Below are 13,400 nucleotides of genomic sequence, written 5' to 3' on the forward strand. Positions count from 1 at the left end.
ACTCTGTCCTCAAATAAGGGAGAGGCAATGTAAGAGGTCAGAGATTCAGAAGATTCCTTAGGATATTCCTCTTATGTAGAAGCTCCATGAGAAGGATATGGAATCGTGGGGGATTGGGAGGATGCTAAGAGAACTGCTGAGGCAGTTGGTGAAAGGAACAGTCCGGCTCCAGATCACTTCTGCTGCATCCACCATCTAGACTGAAGTAAGATGCCCAGGTCCTTTGGGTAGAGGAATTTCAGAAACTGAACGAGGGGCAAGATATGGAGTTCCCAACCCCTCCATGATAAGCTGCATCTAAACAGGGTCTTTCTACCCAGAAGTAAACTACCATCTGCTCTGCCTGACAAATAGCACTGATGTGTTTATTTCTTGTTAAGCCATAAGGCAAAGAAGTAAGCCCCACGTTAAAGCAAACAGAGCAGAAATCCTCCATAAACTTTATCAAATACTACAACAATTTTGAATGTGGAAAATTTCTTCTTAATAGGGAAATGGAAAATTACAGATATAGAATCACATAATCTTAGAGCTAAAGAAGACATTGCAGGTCATCAGATGGACTTCATGCCTACTTCTGGAATTCACATGACAACATCTTTGCTGCCCTCTGTTTACATAGTCCTGAGACTGGGCCCTTTCTCAGCACCTTAAGGAAGCTTTCCATTCATTGGATGATTGTTAGACATTGTTAAACAGTCATTCTTATATCAAACCAAAATACTCCTGGAAAATTCCATCCTCAGTCATAGCTTGAATAAGTCTATTTGCTCCTCTCCATAAGAGTCTTTAGATATTTTAAGGCTGTAAGCCCCATCCCCTTTGAAAGATTTTTTCCTAAGCTAAGCATTCACTCTTCCTCCAGACAATGCATTATGAAACATAGCTATGGACAGGCATCAGATTCAGTGGAATAGAGTCTTCCTAATGCTTCTTTCCCTTGACTTGAAAACCAGGTCTATGTCAGAGATTGATTGGGGCAGAAAACCCACTCAGGTATTTGCCCAAAGGTACAGGCAGTGCTTCTGAGGGATGTAAGGCCTACACTATGGTATAGGAGGGTTTTATTTTTTAAAAAACTTTTTTAGCAAGTTGGGGTATTTTTAGGAAATAAATGTGACACTGTTGACCCCAATCTGGAAGAAGCCCAAGCAATTTTCCCAGGAGAGGGGTGGATTCGAGCAAGTCTAGTCACATACTCAAGTTCACTTTAGCTATTTTCCAGGCACCTATGAGGATAGCACAAGAGCTCCTTTAGCAAACTACTAGAAATAGAGCTTCTGTAGTCTTTTGTTTTATCTACCTGGGCAAAGTGGCCTAAACAGACTAGTGCAGGGGAGGAAGAAGTTGTGGATACCTCAGAGCAAGAGTTGAGAGCAAACAATTTGTGTTTAAGCCTTACCTGATATGCAGGTAAACTAACTGCTTCATCATCCTATACCTCCAACCCAGTGGGAAGTAGCATGCATGTGAGCATATGTACAAGTGTGTATAGACACACTCACAAGCACACACATGTCCTCAAGGCCTTTTCTATCAGCACCCCTACTTGTTTCAACTAGCCATCAAGGACAAGAAATAAAAACTAGGTCTTTACAAAAAGAACCTGGCCTCTCCTTGGAGGCTGAATGATTTTATGGTAGAGGCAATGTTGAGCAGCTAGCAAAACAAGACAAAGGTCTTATTTGGTTTATCAAGCCCAGGCTACACCCATTGTTCAGTGGGCCAAGCAGGGTTAATCAGTACCTGGACCTTTGAATGGAAGCTTTACCCAATAAATCCATGTAGATATTCTTGCTACATAACGATAAAAGTACTATTCCGGTAGGAAAGCAAAATCACTGAGATTTTAGGCAATAATCTTTCCTTGCCTATTAAATAGTGAGTAATGCCTGCCCCAGAGATAGCAGGGAAGGGAAATCTATAACATATCACAAAATCGATTGCCAAAACAATGTGAAATGGGGTTTTCTGAAAAGAAGGCATTGTGAGTAAAGGTCCTAAAAGAACCTTTTGTCTCCAATTTCTTTTTATGTTCCCATGCAAACACACAAAAGAGCAAATTGCATGAGTTTGAAACCAAAATGTCCTATTTTAACATTAAGATTCAAGAATACAAAAGAATTCTAATTACAACACCAAGAGGAATGGTTATGAAATACCAATAATGGTTGATAAATGCTCAATCCATTCACTGAAACACAAAAACAAACCTTTGACCAGAAGCACCTACAGTTAACAAGCCACCATCAGGGTGATAGCCTCCAAATACACCTCTGACGATGGAGGTGTCACCCCTTTGATAAATGCAGCTCTCAAGATGCCTAGCTTTAGAGGAAGCTAGAAATAAACAATAGTTGCTTTGGCAGGAGCTTTCCTAGATCTTCTTGGATTATCATGCAGCCCATTCTATAGGCCTACCATCTTTCCTCTTGGTTGTCCAAACAAGTCAGTGGGAGAGGCTTTCTCAAGAATGTATGATGCTCTGTTTAATATGAAAAATGACCCTCCCAAGGCCTGCGAAGAAATGAAAAAGCAGATTTCCTTGCAACATTCACAACACAAACTCCAAGGGAAGGGGCAATTTAACAGGGTGCAAAAAAATCTAAAATTTGTGGATCCTTCAGAGAGCTGCCTCCTACTTTAATTGTAACCATCTAAAGGGTTAAATCAACTCTGGATTGTGGTTGCATCTGAGTATTCGCTCTTATTCTCGTCTTTTAAGGATCTGAGGGAACTGTTTACTTGCTGTTTAGAGAAGGAGGATGGGAGGAAAGTACTCTTTTTTTCTGATACATAGAATTACTACACTCGACAGGAGTGATTGCAGTTTTAAAGGATTAGCATACAATGAAATACATTGCAGCTAAGTAGGCTTTTGATTCTGAATCTCAGCCTCCAGACTTATTACTGCATGATCTTAATATCCCTGAATCTCTATTCCTCATCTATAAAGTAGGGCTAGAACTGACCTCAGAATTTTGCAAGGATTAAATTAGTAAAATAAAGTAAAATTTCATCCCAGTACCTTGCACATAGCATCCAGGAAACAGTAGCTATTATTAAAATTGACTTTTCATTGCTGATTCATTCATAGGCTCTAGAAACTTTGTGCAGAAGAATCAATCAATTATTGTGTAGGTAGGCGATGTTAGATTTCAGAGTGTAGAGAAATAATTTAGTAATAAAGTGCTAAAATCCATGTGACTTTTGCTCCTGAGATTGAAGAGACACATTCCTAAAGATCCAAATGCAAAATTTCTGCTACGACATAATGGAAGGGCCTGGGTTTTTAAGCCAGGCAAATGTGAGTTCCAGTTCCAGCAACACTACTGTTTAGCTAAATGATTGGAGAAAAGTTACTCAGAAAACAGCGTGTAAAGCTTATAAAACATTTTATGTTTTGATAATTGAATAATGCCATGTTTTCTTTTTATAGTCAATGTTCTTTTAATAGCAAAGCCTTGCATTTTTTTAATGAAAAGCACTCTTTCAGATGTTTTATTTTATTTTTATTTATTTATTTTTATTTTTAGGTGAGGCAACCCTTGGCTGATCTCACAGATTGCAAGGATCTTGTCAGCTTACAATCCCTTATTTTTCTATTCTTTATTTTTTACACCTACAGTACCTAGACTTCCTAAGTGATCTCCCATCCAAGTACTAACCAGGCCCGGCCCTGCTTAGCTTCCAAGATCAGACAGGATTGGGCTTGTTCAGGGTAGCTTGGCCATAGACCTCATTTTATTTTTTAAATTAGAGAACTATATTACGTGAAGTCTGGAAAGCAGAAAAGAGAGGTGAAATATCATAATTCCACCCTCCTAACACAGCCGCCATCACAATGGTATATTTTCTTGCAATGAAAACACCGTCAAGACCACAATATGATCTTTCTTAACTGCTTTCCCTTCTCCATTCTCTCAATTGTTTTACTGGCTCATTATCAGACACACACACACACACACACACACACACACACACACACACACTAAAAAAAGGCAAAACAGGTAGACTTTAAGAACTCTATCAAATGGACCTATGCTACCTTATGACCTTATCAACATTTCACGTGCTCAATAATCATTTAGTTCTTGACTAATGTGGACATCATCAGGAAGAGCATTGGAAAAACCTCAGAGAATCTCATCCTGCCAATATTTAATCCCCTTGGGTCTTCCTACCTGGTACTGTTGGACGTTATCCATTCAGAAGTCAAGACCTGAGGAACGGTGACCCAAAAGATGGGAGGATACATAAGGCAGCCATGAAAAAACTGATGTGCCTAGCACTTTCCTGTTTGGAAATCCAAATGTGAACATGGACCCCCATAGAATTAAAGAGAAAATAAGCTCAGCAGAAATATACCATTTTCTGAAACATATGGGAAGAGGACACCTAGCGAAGAGAGGTGAAGACGACTCATGACACTGTTCCACACAGACGATCATAAACCTTGAAACTCTTTTCCCGGAGAGGTACTGCGTTCTGACAGGCAATAAAAATGAATTCAAAGAGGTTTGGGCGTGGAGGGTTGGGGCAGGGTTGCCAGATAAAAGACAAGACACCCAGTATAAGTATGCACAAGACATACTTATACTAAAAAATTATTTGTTGTTGATCTCTGAAACTTAAACTTAACTAAGTATCTTTTATTTTGATTTGTTAAATCCAGCAGTCCTATCTGAGGAGGGGAAGCTAGGCAGAAGGAAAAAGAGGCAGAATCTCTGAGTGACGAAGTGAAGTGATAGCAGAATGTGAAAGATTTTTTTAAAGTTTGAGTCTCATTTATAAATAATGGAGTCATCAGGGCTTTACCAAAAAGAATGTGAAAGGTTTCCTAATCGAGCCTCTAAATGTTTAAATGTTTCCCATCCTGGAGGGCAAACATGTCTCCCCATTAAGTATACCCTGGGTGGCTTTTGGCAACAAAACCCAGGTCATTTCAATGGGAGTCTATGTCGGCATTAGAGCTCCTGTGTTCTTCAGGTTCCTTCCCACCTACCCTCCACCCTCTCAGAGGTCGCGCCCCATTTCTGAAAGAGCCCGTGCAATCTGGTCTGTCCTCAAACCACAGAAACCTCCTAAGTGCCAGCACCACCTAAACGAAAGCAGCACCAGGTCCCCGGTAAAATATGCACTACACGTATTTGTTGAATGCCTACCTGGGTCAATCTCCTCTCTTCAAAAGCCATTCCCCAGTATTCCATTATCATCTCCATTTGCTTTATAAAAACTCCTTAATTTCCTCCATACTGCACTCTAATAAATACCTGCACCTAGATCCATATGAATTAATGAATGTCAGGCCATATGGACAGAGATGGAGATTTCGTTCATGGGCCAGCCTTCATAGGCAACAACTATATTCCACTTGACTTCTAGCTTCCTTGCATATATGATGGCGACTTTTGTCATCCGTGGGGCAAGGTTTTCCCATGGTAGCTCCATGTGAGAAACCATCTTTAATAAGTAATCCTATACAAATAGTGAGTAGGGGATATGACCAGCATACACTCTGACTCGGCCCGTATAAGTTTAGGCATCTGATTAGTGTTTGGTCCTGTCCAGGAAGTAGCTGGAGCAAGAAATCAGATATGAGAGGAAGTCTTCTGTGGGAGAGGCCCCCTCACAATGGAGTCTGTGGGGCCAGGAGACACAGGAATGCTAGTTAGGTTGAGAGGCTATGCAGTCGTGAACCACCCAAGGGAGCCTTGGCTAAAACTCAGTTCCCTCCACCTCTACTCAGGTGTCATTGTGAGTCCAGCCAAAACTTGCTGAATTACTCCGTTCATTTCAAGGAGCGAGGTATCCAGGAGCGTTCATGATTCCGTAGTTCTTAATGTGCGAGTTTTCTCTCTGTAATTGAATGAGACAGATCAGTTGTTAGTAAATTGATTTTGGAAAATTTCCACTGACAGCCATGACTGCAGACATAAAATGGTAAGATTATAAAATCCTTTTACTCACAAGGCCTTTTCTAAAAATCTAATTTGTCTTCTAGTCTCTTTGATGCCTTATTTATGATAGGTACTTAGCAAATATTAGTTGAATGACCGAATGAATAAATGACTGGGTGAATGGTGGGCATTAAAATCTTCTTGGATATATGAGAATGGAACTTGAGACCAGGCTTCGTGCCCTTGTGAGAAAAGCCCCAAAGCAGTCAGAGCTCTATCACGTACTAGTCCTGTGATTCTTGTGATTGGGACAAGTCACTTAAACTCCATGACCTTCAGCTTCTGAGGCTGTAAACGGGAATGATCTCCTGCCTTAATAAGTGGATTTCAGAATAAAGGGAGATTTCGTACCTGAAAGTGGCTGTTATATAGATCTAGGATAATCAGGTAGGAGTCAAAACCCATTTCTCGCCACCCTCAGCTACAAGACCTTGCTCACATTAGTTAATCTACCCAGGCCTCATCTACAAAATGGGAATAATAATCATACCAGCGTCACTCAATTTTCCTCAAACTGTATATACACGCAAGAATGTTCACAAGGTGAGTTCATGCTAATTTCTCTTCTCTGGGTTCTCATTCTCTGTAGATCTTCTCAACGAGTTGTTATTTTGTATTGCCCAGACTTGTTCTCTGCCAATTCACCAGTCAGCAAGTAAATTAATTAAGTGATAAGTGATTCCTTGATCTTTTTTTATTATTATCATCATCATTATTATTTTGATGATGATTATTAAAGCAGGTGGCCATCTGATTGGCCATAGGTCAACGCATGCAAAACAGCTGCAGTGGTATCTCAGAATTTTTTCTTTATCAGAGACCTGCCACCCAGGTGTTTCCTCATCTTAGGGACCCACCCTCTAGGTTTCCTCAAATCGTTGTCTTCCAGATGAGACCCACCCACTAGAGAGGAGCTTTGAAGGAACTGGCCCTGGGGCGCATGAGGAAGTACTTCACTGATGATGGCCCTAGCCACTCTCTCAGGAAAACAGTGACCTCTTCCCCACCCCACCCCTCCCCGAGAGCCTCAAACAAAAGCAGAAGAATCAAGCAAGCTTTCTACCAGAAGAAGCCATGAACAGTTGTTGTCTCCAAGAACAGCCTGGCTACACCAGATAGGAGTTTTGGTTTTGGTTTTGGTTTTTTAAAAAGCATCTAAAGACTCCTGAACAGTGAGCTGATTTATACCATCCATCTCCTTTCCTGAGCCACCATATCAACTTATTGACTGCTTCCTTTGTTCCATTTGGTAGATGCCACATTTTTAAGGGCACCGTAAGAGGCACTTTCTGTCAATGCCAGGTTGGGAGCCCTCACAATCTAAAACCTCAGGAGAGGATTACACCAAGAGTCCCACACATCTCTATGCTAGTAACAACATGCTGGGACCACTCATCGTAAAGTTCTAAGTCAAGGTCTTCTGTCCCTTATCACTTGTTTTCACTGAGGCTAAACGCATCTGTTTGGTATGTGAATAGATTTTTTAACTCCTTTCATAAAGTCTAGTGCTTGAGACAAAGTCAGCCCAGGTTCTGCACTTTGTCCATATTTCAGCAACTCTCGTGCTTGATATTAAAAATAGCTTTGTCTAGTCCATTGAGATCAGACCCAGGAGACAGGCGCCTGCCATCCTAATCTCTGCTTCACAAATAGCTCTCTATGGCCTCGAGCATCTATCAACACTTCCAGGGGTTTCCAGTTATAAAGCAGGGCCAGGCCTTGGTGCCTATGAAGAAGGTAGGCTCTTCTGAACACTCCTGAGCCATCCAAGAAGTTAACATGAGGCCTACATAGTCCCCTTTCCACCATGGACCATCAACTGTGGTTCAAAACTGGGAAGCAGTTAAGAACATCCCCAACGCTTAGAGTATCCTGTGTTTCCCAGGCCGGAACCTACAATACCTTCCCTAGAACATAACTACTAAGCAGGCTCTCCCTCCTCCTCACCTCCCCCAACACTGTCCCTCACCCCAGCCCCCAGCCCATCTTGTACTCTGTGAAAGACTGGTAGACCTTGCGGTTGCCAAGGGAACCAAGCCTTTTATTCCATCCCAGTGACTGGCTGGCTGGGGCTGAGGAGTGGGGTAAAGACTGGTGCCCAGGCCTTGAGAAGACCCCCAAGCCCCCTCCCCCTTTTTTCTCAAAGCGGGCTGCAACCCCGTTGCCTTTTCACCCAACCCCAGCTGGGTGGCACGGAGCCCTTGGGCTCTCAGGAGCTTCCTGGCTGTGGGCTTGGGGAGATCAGTGCTCCCCAGGCCCTCCTCTGGCCCTGGCCCTTTCCAGAGGACAATAACCTCCAAGCAAGGGAAAATTCCATCGCCCAGGGTTCAAGTCTCCAAGGAGTTGCTGGGGCCTCTGTTTAGCCTGGAGTGGGCTCTAAGGAGCCGCTGCAGCTGCCTGGCTTGTTTTCCCCCTCGCTGTGTTTTATTTTTAACCCCTGAACTGCCAAGGATTGTTTTTCCCTGGCCATTGCCTGGGAACGGAGAGAGGAGAGAAATAAGGCTTTGTTCCCTTTGGAGAACTAATTGGGAGAGACAGGCAGTGTGGCGGGCTCAGCCCCATTAGGGTGTGCGGCTCCAATCCCTGCACATACATCTTCCCCCCAACCCATGCCTAGGAGGCTGGGAGTGGGGATGCCTGCCCCCCCACCCCGGACTGTGACTGAGGCCCAGGGGCTACTGGAGAAGCATGCACGGCTTCAAGATTATGTAAGCGAACAAGGGCCATTTTCTTGGGCTTAGAAAATATTCAGGAAATAGGGATGTTGTGAACTGGAAATGTCTACTCTATCCCATTTCAAACCCCCAAACCAACTTCAGCTTTTCTCCCCCTGCTGTTTCTTCCCAGATCTGCATAAGGAACTCTGGAAGGAAAGTGAAGGAACTCAGACACAGTAAAAAACCAGGAAAATCAAGAGATAATCCATTTTAATGCTAGGTTAATAAATGGGAAACACCTAGTAGCCTCACTTTTAAGTTTACAAAAAAAATTCTTTTTACTCAAGAATTTAATTTTATCACAAATCAGCTAGAAATTAATGAGAAGTCTGACCCACTGCCATTCTGTTTTAAGATTGAATGGATCCCAGGTAGGAATCCATAACAGAATTTAAGGATTATTCTGATCCCATTTAGAAACAGAGCAAATTTATTTGTCTGTTTATTTGTTTCAGGTAGTAATTGTCTGTGTTTACTGAATGCTTGCTATATGCCATGCGCATTCTATTTGTTTTTTTTCCCCAGTTTCACTGAGATATAATTGACATCAGAGCAATAGAAATAATGGTTTTATTAAAAGTTCAGCCCTGTTAACTTTTCACGCATTCAGCGGCAGCTCTGGCTACCGCCCCCCACTTCCCCCACCATCCCCATTAAATCCTGCTGACATGGGTCACACACTGCAGATGGTCTGTCCTTCCTCTGGTGTGGCAAGGCTACATTTTCAGGAAGCTATTGGGCTGAATTAGGCAACTGGAAGCCCTGGAGAAGTGTGTACGTGCGTCTATGTGCCTTTCAGGGCTGGGGTTTAACCTCCCCCTAGGAATTTCCCAGCAGCATATAGACAAAGGCCTCAAGAGTGAGAGCAACAGATGGAAGGGGGAGTCACGCTGGGACTCAGCACCCTTAAGCCTGGCTCTGGCTCCCCTCATGTCATCTCACACTCACTCTCTGCATCTGGTCCAACTACGTGGAGCCCCAAGCTCCTGCACCTCAATCCGTACTCTCCATAACAGTATCTGCTGCCAAGCCAGAATCAACGCTAGGCCTGCTGCACCACTCACACCAAGTCTTTGAGGAGTGGGCACTGCTGGCAGCCCAGAACCAGGCTCTCTCAGAGGTAGGCTCCCTGCCACATAGACTATCTGAAAAGGTCCCGTCAGTGTGGACTGTGCATTGGACCATCTACATTATTTTTTTCAGCTTTTCTCAAGACAATCTGCTAGCCATTGAGAGACGGGCCAGGGTTAAGGTATAGCTTCAATGTGGCCATTTTTACAACCCCAGCAAAGTCCATGGTTGGTGCCAAATTCTTGTAGAGTTGAACGGAATGGACGAAAGCTGACCAACAAAACAGAATAATAATAGCTAACATTTACAGAGTGATCATATGCCCAGACTATTCTAAATGTTTTTTGTGTATTAATTTCTTTTTACCTCATGATAAACCTATAAGATAAGGACTATTATTTTTCTATGTTATGGGTGAGGAAACCAAGCAAGGTTACAAACCAGGCAATGCCGAGTGCAGCAACCACTAGGCAAATAGTGTAGGCTCCCCAAGGAAGCCCAGTCAGGAAGCCTAGATTGTTTGCCTCGGGTCCTCTCAGCAACCATGTGTCACCTGGCTTATATAATACAAGAAGAAAGATGCAGAGGGGCCCTTCAGAAACTTAAGGAGGTAGGCATGTGGTTTAACTGGGCAAACGTGCCTTGAGAGTCAGGAGACCCAAATTCTCATTCTGGTTCGGCGTTTATCCACATAAGCATTGCTGACCATTCCAGCTCCTAAGCTCCACTCTCTTCCTTGGTCAGCCACAAGGTCTCTCAGACCTCCCAGGTCCTTTCTTATCCCCAGGTTCTGTAAAGAACAGTGACAGGCAGCACATGTTGGCACAAGGATGGACCCCAGACAGAGCAGCCCTGACGAATAACCACTCACTCCCCACATGAGCCTTAGTATGCACGTTTCAGTGTTTTGGGAACTATGTGTTCTTTTGAAATGTGTCTGTTTGGGCCATGAGTAAGTCTTGGGGGAGAGGGGACAGGGGCCTTTTTCCAGTTAGTGAAGTGAAGCTTCATGGAGGAAGAAGGTTTTCTTAGTCACGTTTCCTGTTTCACACTGACCTTTTAAAAGGAAACCAACAAATAAACCTGCGCTAAGGCCTACTTACGAGGTCTACCCACAGGTATGATAATGATGATCTAAATAAAGATCACAGTGGGCCACACTTACCTGAATCAGTGGAAATAGTAAGACAGTAAGAAGGTCTAACAGACTGAGATGAAGGGGATGGGGGTGCTCCGCAAACTGCAAAGCACAATGACATGTAAGAGATTTGTTCAACAGGGATCCAAGCAGAGAGGCAGAGAAAAACCATGTGGCAATCTCTCCATTGGTCTCTACGTACTTAGGGCTTAGCCTCTCGTTTTAAAATGGAGTCTCCAAAAATTAAGAGAGATGCTTGGAAGGATTTCAAAAGAAGTAATGATGACTAGGTTGTAAAAATCAGTTATAGGAATCGAGATTAGTTCGCCTGGTGAGAAAAGGACCTAGAGATAACTGAAGAATGGTAAAGTTGGTGAGGATTAGTTATTTGATGAGCGATGGCTGAGGTGTGTTTCCATAGCTGATGATCACAGAACGGCAGGCCCAAGCAGGAGCAGAGATGTGGAATGTTCAAGAACGTGCCAAAGACCACTGGACAGTAGAACGGGTTGCCAAGGCCAGGGGACGGCCTCGCCTTCACCAGGAGAGCTGGACAATCAGGTTTGGGGGCCTAAGTCTTAATGAGATGAAGGGATCAACTGCCATGCTGTTTGCTCTTTATTCAAGGAAAACGCCACAGAGGAAATTTTAGGTTCGAAAGGCTTTGTTTTGTTTTGTTTTGTTTTGTTTTGTTTTGTTTTGTTTTGTTTTGTACAAGGAGGCCTGGGATTGGGTCTAGGTAAAAGTCAGGTAAAAGAAGCAGTGATAATGTCAGCAAAATGGAATTGGAAATAGGGGCAGGAAATGACAGGCAATGACCCAGAGAGCACCTACGAGTTAGAGGGAATTTTTTGGTCAAAAGTAAAAAAGAACATTTTATTTTACTTTTTAGCTAAGTAGTACAATCACGTGGTCAGCAATAAAAACAGAAAGTGACAATGTGTCACTTCCACCTTATCCCCTATCTGTCCAGTTCTTATGCCCATATACTTATCTTTATTAATTTCTTATACATCCTTCCAGAATTTCTTTATGTAATTATAAGCAAATATGATTATAGATATTTACTTTTTACATTCTTTTTTTGCACCAAGATAGCATAATACCATACTTACATAATATCATGCCCCAGGCTCTTTCACCCAACAAAGGGTCTGGAATTCTTATCATATCAGGAGATAGGTAGCTTTCTGATGCCTTTGTGCAAAGAGAGAGACAGAGACAGAGACAGAAGAAGAAGAAAGGAGAGAGGAGAATGAGAACCCCAAGGTGATCATGACTAGACAATCTGGTCTCTCTCCAGCCAGCTTCCATGTTTCTCTCCCATCCGACTCCATACCCAAAACTTAGACCTAAATCTGGTTATTTTCTAATCCCCCACCCTGCCTCACATCTCCTTAAACCCTTCTGTCTACTGTAGGAGATTTCATACCCAGGCGCCATATTCAACAAGGTCCCCAAGGAACTTAAAACAGTGTGTTTGACAGAGAAGTAACAGCAACATTGCAAAGAGAGAATGTCAAGCCTCGGCATTTGGGAGAAAGAGACACTCCCTTCCTGGAGAGCACCAGGAACTTTGAATCCCAGAATGGAGCACTCAGCAGCCAGAACGCACGCTTCAGGCTGCCCCTCACTGTGAGGCTCTGTGCAGCAAAAGCCAGTGCCCAGGGCCACGTTCATTGTGGGGAAAACCTCCACAGGCTGCTCCACCACGCCAGTGTTCCCTCAGCCACCCAGCCCTGAGCAGTCCTCCATCGGACCTAGCTGTCCCCTTCCCTCCCAAGACTGAAAGCTTCGGTTCCTGCCCTCCGCAGCCCTGAGCAGCTTGGAAGCTGAGTGGAGGGTGTGGCCCAGGGGATTTCAGGCACCTCTCACCAAGTCACAGTTGGATGAGGCCTGAGATCTTGTCAAAAGATGTCCACTGTGCCAAGTCTCTTCAGCCAGGCTCATGTAGGAAATGGGGAAGGCAGGGGACACCTCTGCTGGACCACCATCCACAGCTCACGTCTCCCGTGAGGTTGTTCCCTGACCCATAAGGCTCAGGACCCCCCACCCCCAGCTGCTCATGTTCCCAAAGGGTCTCCACCTTGCTGTTCAATGTCTCCCCTTGAAATAGCCACCACTGTGTGGTGGCTACAGGCAGTAGTTTCAAGGTCAAACAGTTGTAAGTTTGTGTCCTTACTCTGCCCCTAACGAGGCTATGACCTGGGTATACTTTTTAACCTCTCTACAAAATGGGAATAATACCCATTTCAGGGGATTACTATGAGGATTAAATTAAGGTGATGCTATGAAAAGTCTCAGTCTGGTATAATCAAATGCTCAAAGAGTAGCCACAGCCACCTCCCTTCCACCTCCCTTTCAGCACCCAAGCACCAGCAACACGGGGACCCGTGGCTGTGGGCAGCCAGTGCGCAGGCTGGCTTTAAAGAACGTGGGTGGCAACCATGGCAGAGAGGGAGCCCCTGGCAGCCAGTCAAGCCAGCAGTCTCCGCGTGGGCCTCTGCCTCCCAA

At 43.8% G+C, this 13,400-nt stretch overlaps 1 pseudogene; it reads right to left on the reverse strand.

Annotated features, from left to right (window-relative positions):
* Window positions 1-3,619: 3,619 nt before the first annotated feature.
* Window positions 3,620-3,738, reverse strand: LOC120612832 (uncharacterized; annotated as a pseudogene).
* Window positions 3,739-13,400: the final 9,662 nt, after the last annotated feature.

Source organism: Pteropus medius, unplaced genomic scaffold (assembly GCF_902729225.1).
Source record: "Pteropus medius unplaced genomic scaffold, Ma_sr-lr_union100, whole genome shotgun sequence".
NCBI lineage: Eukaryota > Metazoa > Chordata > Mammalia > Chiroptera > Pteropodidae > Pteropus > Pteropus medius.